Source organism: Oryza sativa, chromosome 11, assembly GCF_034140825.1.
Source record: "Oryza sativa Japonica Group chromosome 11, ASM3414082v1".
Lineage (NCBI taxonomy): Eukaryota > Viridiplantae > Streptophyta > Magnoliopsida > Poales > Poaceae > Oryza > Oryza sativa.
The window spans coordinates 27,700,037-27,717,152 of NC_089045.1; the positions used below are offsets into that span (position 1 = coordinate 27,700,037).

General features: G+C 49.6%; 1 pseudogene; it reads left to right on the plus strand.

Annotated features, from left to right (window-relative positions):
• The first annotated feature begins 11,264 nt into the window (after nucleotides 1-11,264).
• LOC107277616 (disease resistance protein PIK6-NP-like) lies at nucleotides 11,265-15,691 on the plus strand (annotated as a pseudogene).
• Nucleotides 15,692-17,116: the final 1,425 nt, after the last annotated feature.

Sequence of the window (17,116 nt, forward strand, 5' to 3'; positions counted from 1 at the left end):
ATTGGGTTTAGGTAAGCCCTAGAAAAACTTCGCTCGAACCTCAAGAACGCTGACTCTGGACTGCTCATCTTGATCCTTGCTTGAAGCTTGGCTCTTAGCTTGTCCTTTATGGGGTTTTCAGTTTGTGCTCCGGGCTTTAGAAGCTAGAGAGCTGGAGGGGAAAGAACAGAAATTTGATAAACTGTTTTGCAAAGACTCCTGAGGGAGGGAAGAGACATTTTCGCAGATAAGGTTTTCGCAAAACTTGTCCTTAGGGGTTTGACCGTTTGGCTTGACCTACAGTCAAGATGGCTCTGATACCAACTTGTCAGGCTCGGAAATTTTCCCAAATTTCCAGACCATATTGTGTATTAAGTCCCTGTCCAGGCATCAACCAGGGTACACAAAACGACAAATCAATAAACAGACCCATATGTAAATAAAGTGATAAATACATATGGGAGAGGCACTTAGTCCTCACACCGAAAAGAAAACAGTAGTGGAAAGAGGCGATCCTAGCGGGGCTTCAGCTACACTCCACAGGCAAACTCAACTGGGGTCTGAGCCTTGGTCCTCTAACTTCAACTTCAACTCAGAAGTACTAAACTTCTGAAAAGGGGGAAAAATAGCAAGATTGAGTACAACCACCGTACTCAACAAGCCACACCAAAGATGCAAACGTGCAAAGGGGAGACAGAGGGAGGCTTGTGGCTTTTTGCAGAAAAGCGGTTGCAAATCTTTATGTTTTAAAACAGTAAACAGTTGTTTAATTATGATAGGATTAAATCTCCACTAGACAATGCTACAACCACGTTGCACAGGCCCAACCATTCCACCTAAACTACAACAGTTTATTAAGTCAAATTAATTAAGCATGTGGGACTAATCACGGTGAATCTGGTTGATCGCCCATAACCGCGGGCACGGCTATTTGAATAGTTTTACTCTGATCAGAGATGCGCAACTGTACCCACAAGACACGATTCCACACATGTTACCATGCCCCGAAGTATCACCACGATACTGCAAAGGGGGAAATCGTGACAAGACCTTTCGCATAACTCCTCCTAACCAAGCGCACCAGACCGTAGGTTTCGCCCCCGCTCCTTTACCAGCAGCGGGCAGCCCCCCCTTGTGCCATGGTGAATCCGGCAGCCGATCAACCGGTATATCCCCAGCTGACCCAACTCCATCACGCACACCCTTGCCGGGGAGCGTCAGCTAGGAAAGAGCTATGTTACAAATCCAGCAGTTGCCCATTCTTGCTTGTGGTAAGCACTGTTATTCTTCCAGGGTTTCCCATGAACCGGTCCTTAATTGCCATGGGTGCGACCAGCAAAACCATGCACCCACAGCCCACCATTAAGTCATATTTTAGTTGGATAATTACGACCAATAAAACATGGTCGGGTGTCTCGAGCGAACAGCTCGTTAGAGGCTAAGGTGAACAGTGTAATTGTTCCATTAAATGAGCTAGTGGTAATTAAGCATAGCTAAGCATATATAATTCTAGCAAAGTCAACATAAGTGACTTACGCTAGTCAAATTATCACCCACAGTTAACAAAGGACGGTTTAACAAGTAAACATAGCACAAGCGGATGGATAGGTAAACCCTATTCCCATGTAATTAGCAAAACATGCACTTTATTTGCAAACGTAAAACATTTCGTAAAATAGGTACAACATGCTCAAGAGGGAAATGTGTGACTTGCCTTGCTTCTCCAAACAATCTTCCGGACCTCTTTCCTCGCGAGCGCGAACTTCGAAACGGCGGAATCTACACGCTGACACGCACAAAGAGGAAAAACTCTAATAAAAACCAAATAAACAGTACATAAAAAGTAAACAAACATGTAGATCTCAATTTTAGATGAATGTTGCAAGTTGAATGGCTCAATTTGGAGTTCGTATGAATTAGATATGAATTTTAGAAGTTTTGAGCCATTTAAATGAATTTCTAGAAATTAAATCGATTTATTGCGCAATTATTAATTAATTTTATGAAGGAAAGGACTACGCTGACATCATCAAAGGGAATCGGCGCCGGAACGGTGGGTCCCACGTGTCAATGGGTCAAGGGGCGGCTGATCCACGGTGGACCAAGTCCACGCACGCACAGGTGCGGACGCACCACGTGGCACTGACGTGGCGGCCACAGCGGATGGACGGCAGAAGGTAGCGCCGACGTGGACGCCAACGCGGCGAAGCAGCGGGCGGCCACGTGGTCTGGGCGTGGACCGGATTAAACAAAAGGGGGCCCACGCGTCGGCGACACGAGCATCGGCGAACCGAAGAGAAAAAGGAGGTGAAAAGGACTTTGCAGGGGAAAGGGGAAAAATTGGGTTGAGAGGGAGGTAAACTAGACTTGTGCAAAAAGGGAAATGGAAATGAGCCAAGGGAGGTAATTTGGACTTGGGAAGAGGCCGAGGAGGTGAACTGGACTTCCTCGGGAAAAGATAATGGGCCGATGGTCCAACGAGGAAATGGACGAGGGACGTGAAATGGACTTCTCGCGATGGGCGGCGCCAATCGGGCCGGTGACCCAAAAGGAGGAGGGACGCAAAATAGACTTTCGCCAGGAGTAAGGTCAATGGGCCCAACGGCTGCTGGGCCGGAGGGAGTGGTGGGCTGTCCCGGGTGCGGCCTCTACGGCCGAGGCGGGCGGCTAGGGTTCGACCGAACCCTGTGCGGGATGCGGCGGAAGGAGGAGGGGAAGAGAGGGGGAACGGGGTGCTCAGCGAGGGCGCGGTGACACGGAAGCGTCGGTGGCGGCCGGGAAAGAGTGTCGGCGGCGACGCCTCGGGACGGCGGTGTGCGGCGGCGGCGCACGGGGCAGGGCGGCGCTCCAAGGCGGCGGCTCGAGGCGGCGCTAGGGTTTGGGAGAAGGCGGCGCAAGGGGGAAACGAGAGAGGCGGTGGCGCTTGGGGAAAATAAATAGGGGGGCCGATTAGGGTTGACCGCGCGGGCGGAAAACCCGCCGGAAAACGCGGCGGCGCGGGCACGGCGGTCATCGGAAATGGCGCGGTTGACCCGGCGGAGGTTGAAGAAGGGAGTATATCCAGACTTCGCGTGGGCTGGGCCGGAAAGGGGGAGAGGGGAGCCGAACGGGCCAAGGCGGCCTTGGGCCGAGGGAGAGAGGAAGGAGGGAGGGACATGGCCCGTGGGCCGCGCGGGAGGGAGAGGGGAGAAGGCCGCGTGGGTCGCAGGAGAGAGAGAGAGAATTTTGGGCCGAAAATGGCCTAAAACAAAAGGGACCCTTTTTAATTTGTTTTTCAATTAATTTAATCAATTAAATGAACTTTGTGACTTTAAAATTATTTCTTTAGCTCCAAAAATTCACGAAAAATTTTGGAGAGTACTTTAGGCCACAGGGAATATTACAAAAATATTTCCGGCCATAATTTTTAAAGGAAAATTTTGATTTCCTTGCTAATTTCACTTGTTTAAATTGCTTTTAATTTCTATTTAATTTCTGGAAAATGTATTATTAGGCAATTTTTACTCCCGATCGAAAATCGAGACGTGACAGTGGCACTGGACGGAATCGTGGAGAGGCTGTCGCGACGGTGGGGGTGGCACGACGCCAAGACGGCGCGCCGGAGACAAAGGTGATGGCACACGGGATGGATCATGGTCACCAGCACCGAGGTTGATGAGTGGCGATGACTGGTTGCGAGGAAGAAGGCGGCAGGGCTTCGCCTCTTTGAAGCACGAAGCAAGAGGAGGAGAAAGAAGTCCCCGGGTCGTATTTATAGGCGAGGAGGGCGCACGCGAGCTTTTGCTCGGCTGGCGATGGTGGACGGTGTCGGCGTTTTCGCGAGCGGCGCAAAAACGGGCGACAGCGCGGATGTGAGGGACGGTGGGGGTCGGTGGATCAAGCAGCCGAAATTGAACGTGGGAGGCGGGAGGAGTAGCGCGGCAAGCTGGCGCTTGGTCAAGGTGGGGCGCTGGGTGGCAAAGGCGGCGTCAGCAGCTTTGTGTCCACGGCGCAAGAAGCCAAGCGACGACAGGGAAAGGGTGCTCCGCTGGAAGAAGAACAAGGAAAAAGGTGAAGGATAAAGGGAGCTCGGTCCTTGCCGCTTTGGAAGGAAGGAGAGGCACGGACACGGGAAACGGCGAGCGGCACAACCAAAATCAAATGGCGGCGGCGCAGTTGTTTTGGCGAGAGAAAAAGAGAGAGAAAAGTGAGCGTGCGGCGGCGTGAGGGAGGAGGCGCTCCTGCTCTTGGCACATGTGGTGCACGTGGCTGGGGAGATGGACCGGAGCGGACTAGGCTGGGGACAGCGCGGCTTGATGGAGAAGGAGAGCGGCGCGAGGGAGATGGGCGGGCGGGGTGATGGGTCGAGGACGACGCGGTTTGATTGGGCCGAGAGAGTGAAGGCGAGCCAGGCGGGAAAAAGGAGGAATAGAGGGAATGGGCTAGCCGAGGAGAGAACGGCGGCCCAAGAGGAAGGAGATGATATAGACTTTTGCTGAAAGTTTTCTTTAAGGAATTTGAGGGGTAATTGAAGTGGGATTTGAATTTAAATTTCATATTTGAACTCAGGAGGAATAGGGAGGATTGACATCTTGGAGTTGGAACGAATATCTGGGAAGGGATTCAAAGGGGAGATGAAAAAGGGGACCTTGGGAAGGTGGGTTCAATGGTGGAGCAATATTCGAATTGGATCAAATATTCGGATAGGTTTCAAAGGGAAAATAATATTCGAGAAGGAATTTAAGATAGATAAATAGATAGATAGATAGAGAGTGAGAGAGAGAAAGATGAAACTTAAGAGTTTGGATTCAAACTCGAGAATTGATTTTAGAGATGTTTATTTTGTAGCAAGGATTTGAAGATGACTTGAACATCGGTTCAAATATTCGGAGAGATTATTGAACTTGGATGATTTTGGAAAAAATGTCAAATGAGATTTAAGAGAGAAATTCAATTGCAGAGATTCGAATTCGAGAATCATTTTTAGTGAACCAAGGGAAGAGTTTAGGATTTACGAGGTTGATGCTTGGACTATATTGAATTCAAGGATATTCAACGGAACTTGCAGTTCAAGTTTCAGGAGCGAAATCCGAATACAAAGGTTCGAAATTCGAGACTAGTTTTGAATGAAAACTTTGAGAGGTCGGGTTAGAAGTTCGGATTTGTCAAATTTGAGATTTGCAATCATGGAACATTCGCAAGTACAAATCGGGAATGATTTGAGCGTGGACTCAAATATGAATTGGAATTATTTGAAGGGAGATTTCTTGATAGAGGTTTAGGAAGGAGATTTTCATACGAAGATTCAAATTCTCAAATTATTTTGGAACGAAAAATTTAAGGAGGCAATTTTGACAACAGGGAATGGAGACAAAAGAGGGATTTAAATTGAGATCTACGGCACAAGTTAGACTCGACACTCAAAGAACAAAATTTTCACATATAGGATTATCTTAAATTAACTTTTTAACGCCACACGAAAATCGGGGTGTTACAATTCAATTCACAAACCAAACTTACCTTACCAAACTTAAAACTCAAATCAAATTATGGTAAGGACTTCAAACAAAACTCAACACTCAAAATTGGACATGCCAAAATTTAGTTGGGTTGGTTTGGGCAACAACCAAACAAGCCCTTTGTCCATGGGTTTGGTTGCTTGGTTGTTCCTTTACTTGCATGCATGGTGTGAGAGGATGGAGAGATAGGCGGAGATATATAGTAATAAAGAGAATAAAAGAAAAGGAGGTGTCGAAAACATTTTGATCCCTTCAGGTTCATCCGATGCATCACATTCAAATAGTTATGAACAAAAAACTATTTGACAACATTCATATAGCGCCGTACATATACCATAGCACGTACATATACCATACCACAAGATTTCAAGTAACAAATAAACTCACATGTCAGACAAAAAATATGCAAATCTAGTATATAACAGTAGTTGTACTTTTCAGACTCAAATTAGTACATTTATTTATTACATGCCTCCCTTGTATTCATGATTTTCTGATACCTCCCAAATAAGACAGTACAAAAAAATCATCATGCATATGTACGTCATGTTCATTAGTCATAGTATAGCAAAATTCTGCATCAAATTAAATCCTATATATGTGGATTATCATAATTTGTCCTAGATTAATATTTTAATATGATAGTCCAGCGACAGAACATGACCTAGACAAAATTTTATTATAGTAGACCTTTCTTATGGTTCTTGAGGTAAAGACCATCACAAGTTTTAATGTTAGTTTATCGTATCTTTTATAGATATCTCCTCCGAACAATAAAAAGCTATAATTAAATCTTAATTTCCAAGGAGTTATTGTCACGCCCCAAACTTGCCCCGGACAGAAACCAGATTGAGATGATCCAAATTAACCTGTAAACCTGTACCAGTCCCAGGAAATAGTGCTGGTACAACTGGAAGAATGAATATCACAGCGTCAGAGGTCTTTTTATTAAGAGTAGAGATACAGTCATTGTTGGAACCTCGGACAGACCCTGAGTTCGCAACTACATTACAAAAAGGCAGAAGCAGAAACTAGCCCAAAACCACAAGCATGACTTGGGAACTAAGCCGAAACCCTACTACAGCTCGAAGTCTGCTTGCTCCTGGAAAAACTCCTCATCAGCTGGATCCATCTCCTGTTCTTTGAGTACTGGGGGAGGGGTTATTTATATAGAAAAAGGGTGAGTACGAGGGTACTCATAAAGCCAGGGGAACTTATGTATTAAATGCAAGTTTCAAAGGAAGGCTGGTTATTTTGGCATTCAGTGAGTGCTTCTCAATGACACGAATGAGAAAGTGCGTCTCATCCGGCCGGAGTAGTGAAATATATTTGTTGCTTTCATCTGCATGAGTGTAACGTCCCGCCTCCACGAGGCCGGGCCCGCTTACATCTAGCAGCTTACATAGGACATAAACTGCCCTCACAAACCAACACCACCCATCCCTAGATTTCTCCAGGCCAAGCACGCTTAACTTTAGAGTTCTTTGGAGATGGGCTTCCAGAAAAGAAGTTGCAACTTGTTAACATGAGTATCCTATCAATCTTATTATGCCTTGGGCCGGGGTGTTACATACTCACCCCCTTAAGAGATCGACGTCCTCGTCGATCAACCCCAAGCCAGGAACTCCCTCTCTTGGCCACGTCAGTGTGTCCAGTGCCAGCGCATGTGCCATGCTGTGTGACCACACCGGGTCCACACCAGCCATGCGCACCATGCCTGCGCAACTGCGACACACGCGCCCGTGAAACCGCGAGAGTCGGCTCTGATACCATACTGTAACGTCCTGCCTCCACGAGGCCGGGCCCGCTTACATCTAGCAGCTTACATAGGACATAGACTGCCCTCACAAACCAACACCAGTCTTTTCTGCGCACTTCCCTAGATTTCTCCAGGCCAGACACGCTTAACTTTAGAGTTCTTTGGAGATGGGCTTCCGGAAAAGAAGTTGCAACTTGTTAGCATGAGTATCCTATCAATCCTATTATGCCTTGGGCCGGGGTGTTACAATGAGTGGCTCCCTGCCAACAAGTACACAGACTTTCCGAGTCTTGCTGTTCTCGACAGCCACAAGACAAGCATTGAAAGGATTCCCTTACACCAACATCAGTTCACAAAGCAGTAGTCAAGCAAAACTACGCTAAGGAATCACCTCACATTCGCCCATGATCGTGGGCATGGCTGTTCGAACAGTTTTTTAACCTCTGCAGAAGGGGTACACTTTACCACATGACGTTACTAACACGGGTCATCCAGCCTGGGCAGCGCAGCCACGGCTGGTGACTTTGAGGTTTTCACGACAAGGCATTTCGAAAGCTGACTTAGGGTCACTTTATGCCAACGAGAAGGGTCCCACGGACCAACACCAGGTTAGGTCCTAGATCATACTGTGCCACGAAGCCCAGGGGTCCTCCCCGACGAATCCACTTGTCGCTTGGCATCAAGATTTCCATGGCCTAGCTAATTACTCAGCCAGGGGTGTCCCATTTTACCCATGTGGTCGCACATGTTATGTTTGGATGAAGTTCTGAAGGAATCGGTCCTTAAGGCGAGAACGGGAAAACCATACCTCCAGTATGTCTCCCACACCGCGAGTTTTGGAAACACATTTTATTTTCAAGGCATTGACCCAGGTGTTGGGATTTCCAAAGATTTTGCAAACCCAGGTTTTACCCAGTTGATCATTTTAAATTTGAGGAGAGCCAACGACACTCATACCTGAGGGTAGGAATACTGAGGCTTAACATAATAGGCGACAAGGGAAGTTTAGGTCATTCAATAACCAAGGAGGTCAATTCCAATAAGTAGGTAAGGCCTGCCGGCTATATCGCAAACCGTGGCCAATAAGTCAAGTGTAACCTAAAGATGCATAATTTGAGAAATGACTTACTTAATTTTAAATTATGGGCTCACTTGATCAAAGGTGACTTGCCTTGCTCGAGATCTTGAGCTTCCTCCTCGAAATCCATGCACTGCGAGTCTTCGGGCTTTGAAGCTACACGCTAAACAGGGCGACTCAACAAAACAGTTAAAGAAAGCCCTATTAATGACCACTAAGCGTGCCATTAGCTAGATCTTGATTTTTTAGGGATTTTGAAAGTTGAAAGGAATCAATCGGATGGACAGTTGAAAAGATATGAATTTCCTAAGATTAAATTATTTTCTATCTAAAGGAAAAGAAATTATTAAATCCCTTGGAAAAAGGAAAAGAAAGAGGGACGCAATTTGGACTTTTCAGCCGGGCACAAGGCGTGGCCCACTGCAAAGCACAAACGCGCCCAAGCGAAGCGGGCCAACGCGCGAGGAAGGCAGCTCGTGGACGACGCGGCGCAGAGAGAGGCCGAACGGGCCGGAGGGGAGATGAGGCTGAGTGGGCCGGATCGTGGCGCTACCCACGCGGGCGTGGCGCACACGAGGTGGATTGGTGGACCACGGTCTATCGCGCGGGGTCCTGAGTTGGGGCCCACCTATCAACGACGTGGGTTCACGAGAACCGGGAGCACGGAGGGGGTAACGCTAGGGCTAGGTGGACTCGGTCCGGAGTTGGTGCACCGGGTGGATAGGGGATGGTGGGTCCACGCACAGCCTCTCGGCTCCCGTGGACCACGCGCACTGAGTAAGGGAGAGGGAGGCGACGTGGCGCCAACGTGGCCGCCACGGTGGAGGGCGAGAGGAAGAAGACGATGGCGACGACATACAACGGCGTGCGGCAGCAGCAAGCTCCGGGACGACGTGGCGTGAGTCTGACGAGGGGGAGGGCACTGGAGCGAAGGGCGACACAAGAGGAAGCGAGCCAACTGCTCGGATTTGCTGGAGGATGATCGACGACGACAAATCGCGGCGCACGTCGCTGGCAGCAGAAGAAGGGATCCTCGCCGGAGTGGTTAGAGGCCGATTCAGCGATGGGGGATCATCTACACGAGTCCACGGTCTCGTTCTGAGCGATGGGACGGGCGGCGCCACACCGGAGAGCGAGGGCGGCGGCGCGCGAAGTTCGGCACCGAACGGCGGCGAAGCAGCAAGCGAAGGCGAGCAAACGGCGGTGTTAATGTCTTCTACGAGCACGGGTAAACGGCGGCGAGCTAGTCTACGGCCTAGGGGAGGAAAGCGACGAAGGGAGAGGGACGGAGGGAGTACTGCGACGGGGAGGCGCCGTGAAGAGCGGCCGATGGCGCAGGACGTGATCATCTCGGCCTCGGGCTGAGGGAGAGGAGGAAGATGGCGCCCGGAGTCCACGTCTCGCGTCCACAGGCGCTGGCGATGAATGATGACAGCAATGGCAATGGTGTAGCGGTGGATCGGGTGCTTATGGCAGTGGAGGAGGAGGAGGCCGAAAAGGGGGGGTGACGATGGAATTTAAAGGGGCTCCGGCTTGGCTTCGAGGAGTAGGGACTCGGGCGCGGTCTCGCGAGGAAACACGCGGTCGCCGGCGCTACGCTCGAGCGGCGGCAGTGGCGCCGGTCACATTCTTTGGCTCTACCTATCCATTATAGAGTAAATAGCTCTTTTCACAATAAGAGTTATCCATACAGTGATGGCATTTAATTATTAAAGTTGGCTAAGTAGCTGAGAAAGGAAAAAGGAGAGAAGAGAGGGAGAAAGAGGGAGTGGACTTTGTCATCTTGGGCGGAGCGGGAGAGAGAGGGCAAGCTCCGCCTCTCCAGCTTGGACGCTAGCGGCTTGGAGTGGCGTGAGCATAAGGTCCCATGGCAGCGGTGGCACTGGAGAGAGAGGGAGAAGAGAATGCGGTGCGTGAGGGAGAGAGAAGGAGACGCGCACGGGCTGGGTCGGCGCTCTACCGCGGCAAGTGCGGCGCACGTGCCCGAGAGCAGGCCAACGCGGATCGGGCCAGCGCGGCCCAAAAGGGAGGGAAAGGCTGAGGGGAGAGGCGGCGAAGATGGGCCAGCCGAGAAGAGGCGGCTCGAGAAAAACAGAGGGAGGAAAACTAGACTTTTTCTGAGAATTTGATTTGGAAGGACTTGGAGTTTGAATTTGAATTTTGAGTTGGAACTTTTTCAGCGGGATTTGAGCAAGGAGCAGTGAGAGAGAGACAAGACCTTAGCACACACGAAGCATGACCGAAGAACAAATTTCATAATTAGGGTTTTTAATAAATCGGTTTTCTCGCTAACGCCACGACGGAACGGGTGTTACAGTTATACACCGGTGCATTCGATGGAAGTAGATCCTCTGATGTGAACTTGCCCCTGACATCACTCACACGTGGGCCAATGAGCGGTGGGGCCCACATGGTCAGCGACCATGCCCCTTTGACATAAAGTTAGAGGATCTCAATCCGCATTGGTTCTTGTAATAAGCTGTCAAAAATTAATGAAGTAGCAGTACCTCCTAGACTCAGCTAGCTCCAGCTACCTCTCAGTAATATGGGTAATGTAAGGAAAAAGAATACTGTCCTTCATAAGACAAAGTTGCAAGCAAGAATTGATCTGCAGACAACCAAAGCAATAAAAGGATAAAAAATAAAGAAGTAAAGAGCCGGATGACAGTGCTCCAAAGAGAGAAGTAATCAAAGGAATATCATTCCTTGAAAGAAAGAAGTAAAGAGAATTAAATATAATGTGCGTGCATTGCAGGCCAAATAAAGCATTGGGATCCAATGCCATCAGTTTCCTCAAGGCTAGGACAAGGGAAATATTCCCTTAGTTATCTTGTCATGCAGCAACAAGCAGCATGGAATCAAGTATGGGTTTCTGCAGCAGAAATTACTCAACCGTTGTCCATTGATCGATTAGCCAAACAAGCATCCACGACATCCAATTCATGAATGCATGCCCTAGCTAGCTTGCGGCCACAGAAGTAATGAAGAATTCAAGCCTTAGCCTAGCCTAGCTAGCTTGATCGATCCAGCCGGCCAGCCAGCAAGCTTGTTGATCGCCGGCGACGGCTAGGGTGGGGCGGGGATGGCTGAGGTTGCGGTGGCTGCCGTTACCTCGCTGCTGGGGCAGATCCGCAACGAGGGACTATTTCTGGGGCGCGTGAAGAGCGACGTCCGGTTCATCAAGCATGAGATGGAGAGCATGAGGACCTTCCTGGAGCACCTGGCCGAGACCGGCGGCCACCACGACCCGCAGGTCCGGACGTGGATGGAGCAGGTTCGGGAGCTCGCCCGCGACTGCAGGAGCTGCGTCGACATCTACCTGCAGCGCGGGAACCCAGCGGCGGCACCCTCCGGCGATACCTCTGCTGGGCCCCTTGGTTTGTGCAGAGCATGGTGCACCAGCACTACGCTGGCATCGAGCTGAGCGAGCTCAAAGAGCGGGCGTACGACGTTGCTCAGCGTCGCAAGAGGTACGGCGTGGTGGTCGCCCCCAAGCTGGAAGCCATGCCCCCGGCATCGTCGTCAGAAGCTGAAGACTACGATGCAACACGCGACAAGTTAGCTGGTGGCAGCAGCAATTCTGATCTCGGTCGAACAAGTGTTCTGGAGGGTCGCTTTCTGGAGAACTACTGTGGCGAGGAGCTTGCCCACTGGGTGATGAGCACGGCGACAATGGGATCGTCAGCTTCGACGACATCAATACCATCCATCGCCATTGTATCGCCACCGATACAAGAAGCTGATGATACAGCAGAGATGGTTGCAATACATGATACTTTGGCTTCTGTGGCGGCCACCCATTTTGAGCACTCACTCTTGGTCTACCTCCCGGCAGTGCATCACAACCCCTCCCATATCCGGATCAAACTCAGGGTCATCCTCTGCTACATCCTGTATCAATGCGACATGGAGAAGGAGAGCTGGCACTCCCGATGGGGCCGCGAATATTTAAGCATGGTGGACGAATATCGAACATCGAATCCGGTGTATGCCATGAAATGTTACATTTACAAATTGAAGATCGCTGACATCTGTAAGGGTGACACTTTCAAGAGACTTGTCCAAAATATTATACAAATAGGCAGGATGGTTACTAGACTCAACGGTGAGCTTGAAAGAAGTGTAGATGCTATGCTCCGATTGACGAACAAGAAACCCTTGTGCATACTCTTGAAAGCGCTGGATTACCTTGAATGCGGCGCTGATTTCTCTGACGTGGAAAAGTACCACCAGCTTCGAGTTGAGAGGATGCCATTTCAATTTAAAATGCTACAATTGGACGAAGAAAAATTACTAGTGGCAACGGCCCAGAAGCTTAAAGGGCATTTTGAAACTAACATCCCGATTCATCTCAGTCAAGCCACATATGAATCCATCCTGCGTGAAGTGTTCCAAGCCAGCAACAAAACCCTACAGGCCCAGGAAGGTACCACTGCTCCCAGCCCAGGCGTTGGTACTAGTCATGATGTTGCAACAGCTACAACTACTACTACATTCGACAAGGATCAAATCGAAGAAATGATATACATCCACATGGTAGTTAAGTAAATGCTCCTACAGGAGCTACAGGATATGCAGCCTCCACAAGTGCCAGAAGCAGGCAAATCTTTGTTGAAGGCCGAGCTAGCCACACCTAAACCAGCCGATCAGGACGACCATGAATTTACAAGTGCTATCGAAGAAACCAAGCGAAAGATCGCACAAGTCGGGTCAGAGATTGGGGAACAGTTTCTTATCGAATGCTTAGTTGACGAGATTAAAGAACTTTTGGGAGGTAAAAGGACCTTGATTATCATTGAAGATGATAAGAACTATGTATCCCAGTGGTATGGGCTCAGAAATTCTTTGAAGCAGCTATCATGCTCAGGCAGCGCAATGATTGTGACCACCCAGGACACTCAAAGGGCCAAAGAAATTTGCTATCCACCAAGGGAGCCTATAACCAATTCTATTGTTGGCATGTACCATGATATTTTGCTCAAGGTTACAAGCCAGCGAGTGAATGGAGATGCCAGTCAGATTTTCCGTGACATCCTGAACAAGTGTTGTCCAAGTGAGTTCTGCATGAAGACCTTTGCTCATGCCCTGTACACTAATCCCAATAGGAGCAATGAAGATATGTGCAAGTTGCTTGGCTCCCTTCATTCACAGCAATCATCGGGCATCAATGCTGAGAAGATGATCAAGTTCTCCTACGATGATCTCCGTAAAGAATACAAGTCTTGCTTGCTGTACCTATCAATCTTCCCTCATGGTTACTCCATTAGGCGGTCAACCTTAGTAGAATGTTGGGTTGTAGAAGGGCTCATAACTAAGGAAGACTGGCCTAGTGCAATCCATCATGCTGAGCGATGTTTCGACACACTCATTGATCGATGGCTTATCTATCCCAATGATATTGGAGCTGCAGGAAAGATAAAGAGTTGCATTGTAGGTAATCTTGTTCATGAGTTCATCACCAAGATTGCAAAGAAACAACATATTGTGGAACCACGCCTGTCACATCATTTGGCTCGTCATTTCTCCATCTTCAATGAGCTCCAACTCCGCGGCTCGGATAGAATCGACAGGTTCTTCAAGAATCTCTCTAAATCATCCCAATTGTCAATGCTTAAAGTGCTAGATCTAGAAGGCTGTTGTTGCTTCAAGGGGAAGGAGCACTACCTCAAGGACATTTGCAGCAATATATTACTACTCAAGTATCTGAACCTAAGGGGAACGGATATTACCAAGCTACCTCATCAAATCAACAACCTCTATGACCTGGAGGTATTGGATATCCGGCAAACTAAGGTGCCTGCGTTTGCAACAAAGCATGTCCTGCTCCTGAAGCTAAAACGTCTGCTGGCTGGTTCAAGTATTAGTGAGACCACCATGTCTATCAGGGACAAGGAGCCATTATCCTCCTATGTCCGAATTCCTCTTGGGATAAAAAAAATGGCAAACGTGGAGGTATTATTCAATGTCAAGGTCTGGACTGGCCAAGAGTTGAAAGACATTGGGAAGCTATGGCAACTGAGGAAGCTCGGTGTGGTTATCGACGACAAGGACAATCTACTCAAGAATTTGCTTACAGCAATTAGTGACTTATGTGAGTGCCTCCGGTCTCTGTCCATCACTATTGTTCCCTGCAGTACCAAAAGAGAGGGCACTCCATCCATTGGAGACTTACCAGAGTATATTTCCCGTTGCCTGAAATACCGTCCCAAGCTTCTTGAGAGCCTGTGCCTCCAGGGTACCACGCAAAAGGGCGAGCTTCTTACATTATTGGCTGAACGTTTTACTAAGCTTGTCAAGGTAACATTGAGTTGGACCTCATTGAAACAGAAAAATCTGGAGGGTCTTGGTGATCTGCCCAACTTATGCTATGTTAGGTTCAGAAACAAGGGATACACAGATGGCAAGCTCACCTTCATTCAGCAAAAATTCAAAAATCTCAAGTACTTTCTTGTCGAGGGCAAAAACATGAGAGGCATCAAATTTCAGAAAGGAGCAGCTCCAAGGCTCGAGAAGATTGTATTGTCCTTCACCAACATAGAGTCTCTTGATGGAGTCGGGGACCTTCCAAGACTGGAAGAGCTCGAGTTGAAGAGAAACAGGTTCCTTCTTTCATTATCTGAAGTGGGAGAAACTCTCGAGAAATACATGCTCACCTTCAAGAAGGATGAATTCCAACATCTCAAGTACTTACTTGCTGAGGGTTTCAGCAAGAGCTTTGAGACAAACATAACCTTTGAAGATGGAGCAACTCCAAAGCTTGAGAAGATCATCTTGAACTCCTTCGCCAACATAATGTCTCATCCTGGGGTTAGTAGCCTTCCAAAATTTAAGGAGCTCGAGTTGAAGTGCAACAAGCCACTTCTTTCATCATTTGGAAATGCCAATAAAATTTCCAAGGTGACTCTTCACTCTACCTTGCTGAAGAATGCTGATCTACAAATTCTCGCAAAAATACCAAGCATATGCTGTCTAATTCTCTTGGGCAATTCTTACGATGATACCCTGCTTACCTTCAACAAAGGAGAGTTTCCCAAGCTCGACCTTCTTATTGTTGAGTGCCCTACCATCACCAACATCAGCTTCACCGAAGGGGCAGCTCCTATGCTTGAGAAGATCATCTGGTCCTTCACCAAGATGAATTCTCTCTCAGGCATCAACAATCTCTCCAAACTGAAGGAGCTCGAGTTGATTGGTGACCTTGTCCCTGACCAGGTGAGGATAGATATTAACACACATAGAAAGCATCCTGTTCTTAACCACAAGCAGCCACAGCCCCAAGACCAAGAAAATGGAAGTGAACAAGGAGAAGAGGAGGATCTAAAGTTTCCAGCATGCTCCTGGTTGTCGTTGAAGAACAAGTATTGGTCCTGTAACTGACGAAACAAAATGTTTCCATGCCAGCATCCTCCATCCTTCCATCTAATTCATGACCGCCTGCTCCGGGAATCACTTGCATGCTAAGCATGTGTTGTCCTTCTGTAAATCTGTAATACTTGTGTGTGTGTGTGTGTGTGTGTTTATTCATCAAGTTCCTAGCTAGCTACCAGCTGCTAGCCGCATGCATGATCTGTGCCGTCTGATCAGTGCACAGATGCAGCTGGATAGCTTGAGCATTGCAGCTGCGCGGACCGATGCAGCTAGCTGCGCTCGTATATCGAGTTGGGAAAAGTGTGGGTTTCATCTGAAATTAACCATCTGCCACACCTTGAGGTAATCACTAATCAGTGTGCGTGATTTGTGCATATATGTATGTAATTCATCTCTGTCGAACCATCAGTGTGTGGCTTCATTCTCTAATAAGTGTGCGACAGCATTTCGCTCTCGTTAATTTGTTAGCCAATTTGTGCTCTGATTGTGTTTCGCGCAGGGTTTAAGCTATCTGAACGGGAGGATTTTTCAGGGTAACAGAAAAACAAAAATTTCCGGTTTCTATCTCAGATTTTGAACTAAATTTGAAGTTGAACCAAAAAAAAAAAAAGGAGAAATTACGCTCAGATTCGAGGGGGAAGAGCCTAACCAAGGAAACCAGCCACGCGCACCACCGACGAGGACGCCTTGCCGCCGCCGCCGCCGCGGCAGATGGGGAGGCGCTGCGCCGCCGGAAAGGGTCGCCGGCGAGCCGCCCAACCGCGCCGCCGGAGAAGTTGGGGGAAGCCATTAGTAAGGGGGGAGGAGGAGGAGGAGGAGGAGGCCGATATGCACCCTCTCCCGCCACCGCCGGGGACGCCGATGCCCCGCATCCGCGCCGCCGTGGACAGCAGGGGACGAACGACGGCGAGGCCGCCGCTATAGACAACCAAATGGGCCGGAGGCACGTGGGCCGGCCCGGGCACGGCGGTACTGTGGCCGGCCCAGGCACGGCACGGCCCGTTAGCCGTCGTGCCGAGCCGGCACGGCCCGACGTGGCCGGCCGTGCCTGGGCCCGACGCCTCGGCCCGGCGTGCCGGCACGGCCCGGCACGACTCCGGTAGCGGGCCGGCACGGCACGGCCCGGCGCGGCACGGCCCGCAACTGTAGCATGCCGTTCGAATTTTGAACGCGCGGCGCGCGCGCGGGGAGGGGGGGCCGGGCGGGCGGGCTGCTGGCACGTGGCGCGCGCGGGCGCGGGGGGAGGGGGGCCGGCCGGGCTGCCGGGCACGTGGCGCGCGCGGGCGCGGGGGGAGGGGGGGCCGGCCGGGCTGCCGGGCACGTGGCTCGCCCGGGCGCATCGGTGGGGGGGGGGCGCCCACGTGGCGCGCGTTGGATGGTGGTGGGGTTGAAATTTTGCAACGGTTACCCCGCAACGGCTACTTCAACGGCTAA